Source organism: Lemur catta, chromosome 1 (genome assembly GCF_020740605.2).
Source record: "Lemur catta isolate mLemCat1 chromosome 1, mLemCat1.pri, whole genome shotgun sequence".
Lineage (NCBI taxonomy): Eukaryota > Metazoa > Chordata > Mammalia > Primates > Lemuridae > Lemur > Lemur catta.
The window spans coordinates 201,007,744-201,020,686 of record NC_059128.1 but is presented as its reverse complement, the minus strand read 5'-3'; the positions used below and the strand labels follow the sequence as shown (position 1 = coordinate 201,020,686).

The 12,943-nt window shown below is 33.1% G+C and overlaps 1 long non-coding RNA gene across 2 annotated transcripts in view; it reads right to left on the bottom strand.

Annotated features, from left to right (window-relative positions):
* Positions 1 to 12,943, bottom strand: part of LOC123630273 — a 127,298-nt gene that overhangs the window by 103,606 nt on the left and 10,749 nt on the right. The window contains exon 1 of one of the 2 annotated variants that reach the window (XR_006732629.1): positions 7,151 to 7,174. The exons of the other annotated variant lie outside the window; for it this stretch is intronic. This is a non-coding gene — a long non-coding RNA (uncharacterized LOC123630273). Of the gene's footprint in view, positions 1 to 7,150; positions 7,175 to 12,943 lie in introns of those variants that run through there. 2 annotated transcript variants of the gene reach the window in all.

Genomic DNA, 12,943 nt, shown 5'->3' with positions numbered 1-12,943 from the left:
AAAAATATTTAATAGATGATTTGTGAAATTTTATAAAAAGGAAACACTGATCACCAAGAGCTATCATGAGTTCATTAAGAGGTAATGCCATATTTTAATTTTCTTTTATTTTTTATTAGAATTACTAACCTGGGAAATGTGGACACAGCAAAGTTATTAACAGTAATGGCCAACATTCATTGAGTGCTTACTTTATGCCAATTAAATATTATCTCATTTAATCCTCATATAATGCTAATGAGAAAAAATATTACTATCGCCATTTTAAAGATGAGGAAATTGAGGCATACAAAGACTACAGCAACTTGCCCAAGGTCATGGAGCTACTTAACTGTAGGGGCTACGATTCAACCCCAGAACTCTCTACTTGCAGAGCGCTTATTCTTACAACCACTATGTGTATTGCCTCATATAAGGTATCTATTAATAGAAAAAAGTTTTGATAGTCTAAAAACTTGGAATTCTTGTGGAAAAGACTAAAAACAAAGGCTAAATGATCTTTCAATGAGGTAGTTTCAAAATTGGCTGAACATTTGCCCAAGACTAATGAGTAGATCTGTTAGGTAGACAGTGAGGGATTCTGCATCTCCCAGGGACAAAAGTGGGTCCTGTTGCCCCCATCTTGGTCCTGCTCCACCCTAATTCTCCATCCCTGGGGAAGGAGGGAATGCCATACGAATCTGCCAATCAGAATTTGGCGCACCAGCTGCAAAAGAATGCAGAGGACTCTAGCCCATGGGCCAAGCAGCACGGGTACCATAAAGTCCAGAAAGTGACCTAGAACCCACATGCACAGTAAGACTCAGGTCATGCAGCTCCCCAACTGTCCAATCAAGGTGGTTCTATGGTGACATCTGAATCACGGGGAGGTCCCCATCCAGACACCATAAAACAAGACCCAGACCATAACCAAGCTCTCTACTGCAACAAGGGGTCCGGTCGTCATCTGTGGTGCATGTATCATGCTGTGTAAACCTATGTCTTGCTCTTGCTCTGTAATCCTATTTTGCTCCCCCTCAATAAACTTCACCTCATGCTTGCCTTACTTTGGTGCATCTGATCTTTCTTCCATCCATGAGCACACTAAGAACCAGCATTTCAGACTAAAACCTGACAGATCTTTATCAATGTGAAATAAATGTTTCATGCCTCAGGATTCTTATTTGGACTAAAACTGTTTACAGCATTGTTATCAATGAACTGAATGAAGACATAGTAGGTTTACAAATAATAAATTTACAAACAGCATAAATCTTGGAGTTATAACTTATTTTTTAGAGGATAATTTAAAAGGACCCAGAAGGATTTAACAAAAAGCTTATATTTACATGTTGAAATATGAAAGAAACAAATGTAAGGTCTTAACTTTAAGTTATAATTACAAATAAACTTTGAAATGTAAATGAAAAGCAATAATCTACCATTTTTAAACCATCAAATTAGTAGACACTGCAGATAGGAGCACTGCTGGAGGCACTTGGAAACTTTTTACAAAAAGATTTTTAAATACACCTGTCCTTTAATCCATTAATCCTGTTTCTAGGAATTGTTCATAAAAAAAAAAAAAAAAAAAACTAAGGATATGTGAACGCAGTCAGCTGATTGATTGATTTATTTATAATAGCCCAAATTAGAAACAACCAAAATGTCCAACAAAAAGAAAACATTAAAACAAATTACAGAATCAATAAATGACAGGGCATCCTAACAGTGAAATACTCTTCATTTGAAAGTCTCTAGAGACAAATGCTTGACATAGAAAGATATTCACAACATGGTTAAATAATCATTTTAAATGGCATGCAAAATAGGATTCTATGTTTGTAAACAAAAAGAGAGAAAGGAAAGGAAGGAGAAAGTAAAAGAGTAAAGAGAGATAAAAAGAAAAAGAGGAAAAGTCCATCCACTAATAAAACTTTTTTCACTGTGCTTCATTTTATTGTTTTTTATTTTTATTTTATTTATTTATTTATTTAGGAGACAGAGTCTTACTCTGTTGCCCAGGCTGGAGTGCCGTGGCATCAGCCTAGCTCACAGCAACCTCAAACTCCTAGGCTCAAGAGAACCCCCTGCATCAGCCTCCCGAGTAGCTGGGACTACAGGTGTGTGCCACCACACCCAGCTAATTTTTTCTGTTTTTAGTAGAGGCGAGGTCTTGCTCTTACTCAGGCTGGTCTCCACCTCCTGAGCTCAAGGGAGCCTCCTGCCTCGGCCTCCCAGAGTGCTAGGATTACAGGCGTGAGCCACTGAGCCTGGCCCCACTGTGATTCATTTTAATAAGTGCACTATATAACATGGTCCACTATACACATGTATATATAAAAGTATTTCATTAAAATATTGTCATATAACAATATTTACCCTTCTGTGTGTAATGCTATATAATATTTTCCATTTTATACTATTCTATTTTTTTTAATGCTAGTTGTAACTCACTAAATTGACTTCACAGTCCAATAATGGGTAGCATTCTAAAGTTTGAAAACATTTGCTCTAAAGAATTCCTGCAAGGATATACAACAAGTATTAATAAAGGCTGTAACTGAGTATGATTTGGAATTTTTTTTTTCCTTTTCTAAAATTTTTTATTTTTCTATGATGAATGAGAAATTTAAGAATATTTTATGTAAAAAAACTAAAAAGTACTACAGAGATGGTAACTGTAGAGACAATAATTAATAGCAGTTTGTGTTAAAAATGAACAGCAGTTCATGTTGTAGGGTTAAGGGGAAACTTGCCATTTCCCCGAAAGTTTCCTGAAAGATCAACTCACAATTAAGGCAGATTAATAAAAGAAAGGTTTATTTACCATGTGCACAGGGAGAATCACAAACTGATTACTCAATATCCCAGTGAAGTTTAGATAATTGTATACCCGTCTTTTTGGAGGGGAAGGGAAATGTGGAGTACAGGTAGTCCTATTTAGGGGTGACAAATGGTGATAGGGAGGACAGATGGGGGAGACAGACTGATTTGTAAATGATTCTCTTTTCAAATGAAATTATCCCAAGGGACAGGTATTGTGTTTAAAATAATTTGGGCCTGGGCTGGATCTGTTCCACATTCTTGATCTTCTTTCCTACAATATATTGAGATAACAGGGAGAGTAAGAGAAGTCAATTGCCCCCTTTAATCTTTTGATCAGGTCAGTACAGTTTATGCAGATAGAGGGAAAGGCCCTTCGAGTGCTTTTGGATCTCAAATGGCCTTTAATTCGAAACATTCTTTATACTGAGGAGTCATACTTTAGGGTGAAATCTCCTTAGCTCCTTTAATATGAAAAATGTCTAGGTACTCTAATGGACCTCAAATTCAAAACAAGACACCAATGTGCTACAGGTACCAAAAGCACTAATATAATCTTAAAATTAAAACACAAACACTCACACAAACACACACACACACCATTTACAAGAAAGCAGGTGAGAGCTTTACTATCTTTTATACATTCAAACCCTATCTGGAGACTGGTGTTCACTCCTGCATGCCACATTTCCAATGAAGAATGTCAAGAGGAGAAGCAGTATGACAAAGTCTCGAAATTATGTCATATTAAGGATAATCAAAGGAATAAAGAACCTTTAACCTGATATCTCTTTTCAAATAACTGAAAGACTTTTGTTTAAATAATGGTCACAGAATAGAGTTAAGATCCAATGTGGTAAATCTGAGTAGATTTTAGTCTCATGTTAAGATGAACTCTAACATTATTTAGCAATGGAATGTACTGCCTCAAGTAGGAAAGATGAAATCTCTTCACACCAACATTCCTAATGACAATCTGACCCCTCATTTCAAAGTGGCAATGTGAATTTCAATTTAGTACCTCTCATAACATCCTATTCCTAGATCTCTTTCCTACCCTAGACAAATCATCTTTGGTCTTTCTTACCGTATTTAAGTGAATAGAACTGGCTACCTTGGGCAGTTAGTCAAGACCCTGTCAATAGAAGTGTTCAGACATATGAGGGGTAACCAATTAGTAGGGATACTGTAGAAGAGAACCTCTGCATCAGAGAGAGTTGAACCAGCCAACTAATACTGTATTTTTCTAAAATAAAAACTCTATGATTTTTTGCCTTACTGAAGAAAAATCCCCTTTATTACATCAAAGCATACATAATTTCATAAAGATAGAATTAAGATTCCTAAAAGAGAGTTTAGAGTGTAATTCCCAAATAAAAATATTTTGGTTCCACCATATTTATTTGTAACTTATATTTGCATATAAGTATATATAAATGTGTATTATTTTATTACCTTCTTTTTACAAGAAGGCATCTTATTATACATACTGTTCTGCAGTTTGCTTCTTTCACATAAGAATAAATCTCAGTTTTCATTTCAGCATTTAAATAATTTCATCATCATTTTATATAGCCATATAGTACTTCATTTTAGGGAGTACAATTGTTTAGTTAACCAATCCCTAATCAATCATTATTCCGGTTGTTTCTAATCTTTGCTATTACAAAGAATGTTGTAAAAATAATGCTATAAATCCATCATGTCTCACATGTGACAGTACCTTTAGAAATAGAAATGTTGTGTTGAAGGGTATATGTATTGGTAATTTTCGTAAATATCAACAAATTGCTCTCCAAATAACTTATATATTACATTCCCACTAGCAATATATGAGTCCTTGAAGTCCCTTAGCTTTAACAATACAGAGTTCCACATTGTTTCAATCTGAAAGTCTCTCATTCCAAGATAGACTATATCAACCATAAAGAAAAAGTGTTCTAATAGGTCCTGCATTCATTAACCTAAGAGAGTGCAGACATTAGACAATATTCTAAAAGTATCATTGGGAGTTACAATTTCACCAAAGTGTTATAAAAAAATGAAGCAAGTCATAGCAGTAACATTAATATAAACAAGTACATGTGTTTAAAGATAGTACACAGATGTCCTATATGAAACCTAATCTCTCTTAATAAATACCTCAAACCCAATAAATACCCCAAATTTTGTTAAAGTTGGTAACAAAAGAAAAGTTCTCAAATGGGGAGGGATCACCTGGGCCTTAAGCACAACTACCATTTCCTAAAATTCAATTTTCTCTTTGGGAGTCCTGCTAATTAGGGTTAACCCACCATGCTGCTAGCTCACAGCAGGCACATTCCAGAAAAACAGGAATATTCCATTTGTCCCTTGATACTTTCCTTAATTGTCTCATAGTACAAATGAGACAAGACTACCAAACAGCATGATATAAGTTAAATGCATTGTGGCAACTACTAGCGGTCACCTAAAATCCATTTTTCCCTCACTTAATAGTAACACAGTTTTAGCTGAACAAGTGGCCACTCATATACAGACTGCATATCTGGCTTCTCTTGCAGCCACATGTAGTCCTGTGACAAAGTTCTAACCAACAGAATGTGAAAATTTCTGACTACTTGCTTAAAGGAAAATTATTTACCTTTACTTCTGCTCTTTCCCCGTTTTCTCAAATTAGGATGCAGACAGATATGACAGTGACCCAAATGTAACTCTGCAGACAAGGACATCATCATAGGAGACTGCAAAGCAGTAAAATCTTGAGACCCAGGAACCCTGTGAAGCTAACTACTTTGACAGCCTAAACTACCCTACCACTTTTGTATGAAGAAAAATAAGCTTCTATCTCATTTAAGCCAATGTAAATGTTGGGTCTCTTTAGTACAGCAACTTTGTTTCTGCAAACACAACAGACATACACAAACACACAGGCATATAAACACACTAAAGACTAGGTAATGGCGATTTAAAGAAAAGGTAAAAACTTGAAGTAAGAATAAAAGCAACATTTAAATTCACTTAACCTTTCAGTAGTTTATATTAGGGGTCCCCAACCTATGGTGAGTTGTGTAATTATTTAATTATCTATTACAATTTAATAATAATAGAAATAAAGTGCACAATAAATGTAATGCACTTGAATCATACCGGAATCATCCTTCCCCGCCCCAGTTCGTGGAAAAATTCTCTTCCATGAAAATGGTCCCTGGTGCCAAAAAGGTTGGAGACTGCTGGCCTATATAACAAATTTGGTATTTCAGCTTGAATTAAACAGAGGTAGATATGACTTTATAGGAAAAGACGTTAAAATTCATTCAGTAAACAGTATTGAATACGTACTCTGTACTAGACAGACACTGTGCTGGACTCAAGGATACAAACGTGAATAAAAACATTCCCTGTTTGGGAGAAGATCACTACCAAATTTCATTAATTGTGCCAATATATCCTTATACAACTTTTTCAGTTCAATTGTATCAAAATTACTTTTTATCAATATCAATTACTTGAACAGTTATTTTAAACACACATACAAACACATATACACAAACAATCATACATATATATCCAATCTCTTTAATACAAGGATCATTCAAGAAAGTTTTCATTGTACATAAAAATGAGTTTCAAAATTAAAAAATATTTTCAAATATATTATATTTTACATTACAAATTACATTACAGATACTTTAAAACTACCAACTAAACTACTCTTAGTCATTAAAGCATTACTCCTGAAGTAAGATACCAAAGTTTCTTAGGCCTTTATATATAAACCATCTGCTCAGTAAAGATGGTGAAATGATTAAAAATAACAGCATGGCCACTAACCCCTTCCTTTCTATACTAAATGAGTTTATTCTAATTGTTACAGGAAGGAAAGTATGGCCTAAAGTTTGATATTATATTTCAATTAATATTTTCACCTGAAGACTGAATCATAATAGAATATCCTAGCATGCTATTATCTACTTTAAAATGACAAATATTTAATCCCATAAAAAGAGGCCCAGCTTGGTTGCTCATGCCTGTAATCCCAACACTCTGGGAGGCTGAAGTGGGAGAATCACTTGAGATCAGAAGTTTGAGAGCACACTGAGCAAGGAGAGCCTGTCTCTATCAAAAATGGAAAAATTAGCCAGGCGTGGTGGCAAGTGCCTGTAGTACCAGCTACTTGGGAGGCTGAGGCAGGAGGATCGCTTCAGCCCAGGCATTCGAACCCAGGAGTTTGAGGCTGCAGTGAGCTATGTTGACGCCACTGCACTCTAGCCTGGGCAACAGAGCAAGACTTTGTCTCAAAGAAAATGAATAAAATTAAAAAATTGTAGTCGCAGTTACTAGGAAGGCTGAGCAGGAGGATTACCTGAGCCTAGGAGTTTGAAGTTCAGTAAGCTATGATGATGCCACTGCACTCTAGCCAGGAAGACAGAGCAAGAATCTGTCTGGGGGAAAAAAAAAAAAAAAAAATTTCTATATATCCTATATATTAATCTACCTTAACATTCACTTAAAATATTATCAAAATCAAACATTTTATTTGTTTCAACTAACTTTAATGCATTAAAATTCTAGAATAACTAGCTGTTGGATTAGACAAATTCTGCCAAGTGAAAATATAAGTGTAATAATTTTACTCATTTTAAAAAATTGTTTGAAGCTTACAAATTACCCTACCTCCGGACTAAACCTACCACTCCTATGTGAATGAAAAATAACTTCTATTTTATTTGTCAATGTAAATGGCTTACTGATAAGACCCCTTCCCCTTCATCCCTAAAAAGTTACTGTGTGCCAGAAATTATAAGAAACTAGGGTAAAATTACACAAAGAATGAATCTAGCAACTAACTTTTAAATGATCATTTCAGAGTTAAACTTAAAGATTTTTACTACAAAAATTATTACTCTGTAAGCTAAAAAATTTTTACAGATACAGGTTAGAATAAGATTGGAATAAGGTTAGAATACACCAGACTCATATACATTGTTTCTTTAAATATAAAACATTTTAAGAGGACTTGAGTATTAGTGTGTAGAATCAGCCTCCAAACTAAAGACAATAAGGCTTATATAAACAAATAATAAAGGTTAAAACAAAGAAATGTAGTTCAAAACTATGAGGTGGTTTTCTTGAATTCCTTATTTTCCCCACTGATAGATCAATGTCCTAATTTTCAAATATCTCTAACCTCCAGTGATTAAATTTATTTCTTACTTTATTTTACATTCTTCAATCAATTCTTTTTAAACAGGTGCTTGAGAAAAAGAAAATTTTAAAATCTGAATACAAAACAGGAAGAAGATAATCATTATAGTATTAAATGTAGTTAGTATTCTCACAAAAAGAATTTCAGATATGCCTACAAATCAGGTATTCTTCACTCAACCTAATGGCTTTTCCCCCTTCCAATTTGATAGTCATTTCTTAAAGAATGTAAGCAAACTCATATCAGTTTATCTAACCTTACTCTTCAACTTGACTCCCAGTCTTCTTGTCAAGCTTGACTATAAAGGTCCTTCTCACAGATGATTATTTTTCATTATTTTTTTATCCTTTTCCTTCTGTGTTCCAACACTGTTACTGTTTCCAGCAAGCAGAAGCCTTTCTACATAGTAGGACAAAACCATAGTGAGCAGAGATAGTTGAGAACCATAAGCAATCCTGCTGGTTCTTCCCCATAGGAGATAATGTGATATAAGGCAGATTTTGTCTGACTCCCTGCAGTATCTCACAAAATCTGCAAATCCCTCCCTGCAGATCCAGTAATAAAACTGTATTTTATTAACCGTCTACTCTGTACAATGGTTTGTTCTATGTAGCATTCTTCTAAAGAAGGTGATTCACTACACACAAGTTATTGGAGGCTGGGCAATTACTTTTACTTTTAAACTCTGCATGTTCCCATGACAAATTAAAGCCCAGAGATATACAGACTGCTCACAAGTGGCTTTGTAGTATAACAGAATACTGACAATAAAGCAGCGGGATTACTGAATTATCATTTTTATAATCTGAAGTCCACTAGCACCTCTATTTTACGATCAATTAAAAAACAAAACTTTAATTTTCTAATACCTTTCTCTATTCTAACTCTATAATATGAATTGGCATATATTAGCTAACTTCATCGTGCGCTAATACTTGTTCTCAAAGGTCCATTCACATTTTCCTACTTCTACTTCAAGAGAATGTTGCTAGAGCTATTATCTCTAACTCAAAGATGCATATCTTGATACTTCTCTACCAGCATTGATTTAATTATCTAAATTCATTCTTGTTAATTTTGAATCCAAATCTCTATTTCTCAGAGCATCAGCCACTTTATAGAGAGATACCTACAATACTGAAGATTTTTCCATTTCATTGCAGCAATTTTTCATTGGTTTTCATAGTACTTCCATATTTTTGTTCCTAAAAATTTCTTTTTAAAAATCCATAGTATTCTCAATAAGCATTTATTAAATGTTTTGAAAGTAGCTCTATTATTAAATCAATTTGAAAAATCACAGAGAGAAGAAACTTTGCTTCTGCTTTCAGCAGATTCGTAAAAACTAATGATTATGTACACTGACTTGATTTCCATTTGGAAAGATGGTGGTTGCATCATTTTATTCAATTATTCATTAATGCCATTTTTGTGTTGAAGGATTTTGTAACAACCAAGGACAAATGCTCTGATAATAAATATTCCTTTATGGAAATAAAGAATAACATTTAAGAAGAAATATTTAAGAACAAAATATTTAAAAACAATAACCAGATTCTTCTATAAGCAAACTATTAATAATAATTTTCCCATGCCTTCTATATAAAACAATGATATTAAGTGAATAGACTATTAAAAAGGAGAAATATTTTTGCAAATGAAAACCTGAGAAAGAAGAAATCACATCTTATTATATGACAAATTCCTAAAATAATCTCATTAGAAGATAACCATAAGAACACATAATTATTTTCACCTCAAATTATTTTAATAAGATATGAAATTAATAGTATATAGATGACAAAAAAGCTATTTATGTTTTAAAGTAATTTTCACACATAGATATTCAAAGAACAATAAACTCACACACATGCACATGTACACACACACACACACACACACACAACAGGGTGGGGAGAGAAAGAGACAGAAAGAGTATTGTCTTAGAAGTTCTTTAAAGTATATAAGGGAACTGTAGCATAGAAACTTCAATGCTATCAAAAAGCATCTTTTAAGTGGAGACCTTGGTTAATAATCATATTTTGTGACTGTTTCCAAAAATAATTTCAACATTCAATTAAATTTTATTTCATATTTAGTTTCAAAATAAATTACTATAAAGTTTGGGAAAAGGAATATTGAGAAAAGGAAAGTTTCCAAAAAATGTATATATTATTTTCAAGAGCGATCTACTTTTGCCCAAAGTTGTAATATTTTTCCAATGTGAATAAAAAGATCTTAAACCAAGGAAAACCCCACATAGCCTGCAAGGGGGATAAAGACCAAGCATTTTGTTCAGTAGTGCTGTCTACAACACTATCCTTCTTTTCCTACAAACTGATAAATTTTTTTCAAAAGGATATAATTATTAAACTCAGATATGACCCATATAGCCAATAGAATGTTTATAATACTGAGAAACTCTTATTGTACTCTTGAGATGAATAAAAAATAAATTATACATAAAAAATCAATACTTAATTTATATATCCATCAGTATTAATATTGGCATAAAATGCTTCAGTTTGCATACAACTCAGGTAAAATGCTTGATACTAGAAAAAAAATTTAACTGTACAATGAATAAGTACTATTTCATTCTCAACATTCCATATAGATGTTCACATATATTATCTCTAAGCACATTTATGGCTCTCAAGAAGCATAAGGACCTCCTATTGAGGCTCATGGTAACTGGATGAAAGGAGCCATATATAGATTTCCATTGTACAATGGCAATACATCCATTACAAGTAAGCTGAACCTGACATACTAGTAGTAGAGTACAAGGCTTTTTCCAGATTATAAAGAATAGGGAAGGAAACATTCCAGGAATGAGCTAGCATATAACTGGGGGGATAAGATTATAGAAAAATCTAATCTTAAGAAAAGTCTTTTAAATAAGCTTACTCAATTGAAGAGGAAAAGTTCAAAAAAACTTGCATTAATTTAAAGATTTAATATTTGTGAAAACTATTTAAATATCCAACAACAGAGAAAGAGTTAATTATGGCCCAGCCAGATGATGAGTATGTAGTCATCAAAATTACATTTACAAAGTTTAAAATGATATTTAAAATGTTCTCTATAAGTTGTGGTGAAAAAGCAAACTATTACATTTTCTGGTATGATCTCTAAAATGTAAGAAATAATAAAAAAAAAAGACCAGAAGAAAAAAATGCCAGGATTTAACAGGGCATCTCTAGGTAGTAAACTGTAAGTCTTTTGTTTGTTTTGCCATTTCTTTATAAGCTTTCAGGTTTTCTGAATGTTTTACAATAACTCTGTATTATTTTGATTAGAAAAAATGTATATAAACATAAAATGTTCCTTTTTCAATAAAATTCTCTGAAAGTCAATTTGAAATTAATGTAATAAATCAGAGTGATATTCTATTTTTAAATAATTGTACTTTTCTATCAGAAAATGATAAATAAATGAGTCTTAAATACATGATCTATATCATTTGGTTCTTTCTATCCAAATTTATTCAAATAGAAATAAATGCTAAATGCTTCCGTTTTTCCCATACTGTTTTTATACACGAACAGAAAAGCTAACCAAATATAAAATTCATCTTTGAATTCTTTCCCTGATCCAAGAAGAAAACACATTTAAGGCTTTAATTTATATGATATGATGAGAAAAAAATAAAAAATAGTTCTTAGTATGCTCTAATCTATATTTTGATTCCAAATACCATGACTCTTAACATACTCTATCATAATCCTCTTATTTGTTAAGAATTATTTATGGGTTTTATTGAGGAAAAGAAGAATGTTTTTGGTTTGGTTTAGTTTTTATTTTGCATTAGCAACATGCATTTATGTTCCTATAAAATCAAATCACCTATAAAATAGGTTTCATTTTAATCTTCATAATGTTGCCAGTATCCATTAACATGTTAAAAACAAATTTAAAAAAAAATTAAATAATTTTTTCACATCACCTCATAATTACAGAATACATACAAGATAACATGCAGGTGGTTTTGAAAACATGAACAAAAGGCAAGATTGCTGTCTGTCATTGGGACCTCAAATACTACTTTGTAAAGCTTCAGTTGAAACACATTTCAAGAATGCATCCAACTGAAGAAACTATCTCTGAAGCTTACGATGGTACACTTCATTTAAGGAATCTAAAGTGGTTTAAAAATTAGCATTTGTAATCCACATTTTGAGGGTGAAGCACTCAGAAATTCTATCATTGAGCTAAGATTACTGAATGAACCCAGTCCACACTCCCGGAAATCCAAATAAGCATTCTTTCAAGTCACTGTCCACTGCATGTTTTTCACATGCAAACCTCACTGACACTGAGAAAACCAAGAAATAAATAGTTAACCTTCCTTTCATTTTCCCCTCTTCCCCACTATTCTCTAACCTGACATCTCCTCCATGTTAACACATACTGTTCTGTTAGCATCTCTCTCATCCCAGAGAGCTAGTCCCTCATATCATTCAGTCTTCTGTTGTAAGGCCTCATGTGGGCCTTTTCTCTCTAAACAGAACTACAGATTCTGGATGAGCATCTTCTACATCATTAGACTTCATGGGCCCATAAAGTTAAAAACAAAACAATAAAAGAAATATATGAAAGGATTAGCAGCTTTTATTTTTGTCAATAACGTCACTTAAAAAGAGTAGAACAGATAGAATCACAGAATAAAGGAGAATGGAAAAGCTCACTGCATAATCCTTATTTTCTCATTTTGTCAAAGACAAGGGAAAATTTCCTAAAGAACTTGGGAACCACTCCACTGAACCGTTCCTTCCCTCCAACCCACCTTCCCCTACCCTCTTCCCCATTCTCTAAGGCTCTTCTCTACCTTGGAAGAATGCTGGCTTGCTACTCTGACCATCTTTGTAGCCCCAAGAAACATAACAAAGGCTTGTAGAAAATATTAACTAAATTAAAAAGCAATCCTGAGTAGTTCAGTATCTCTAT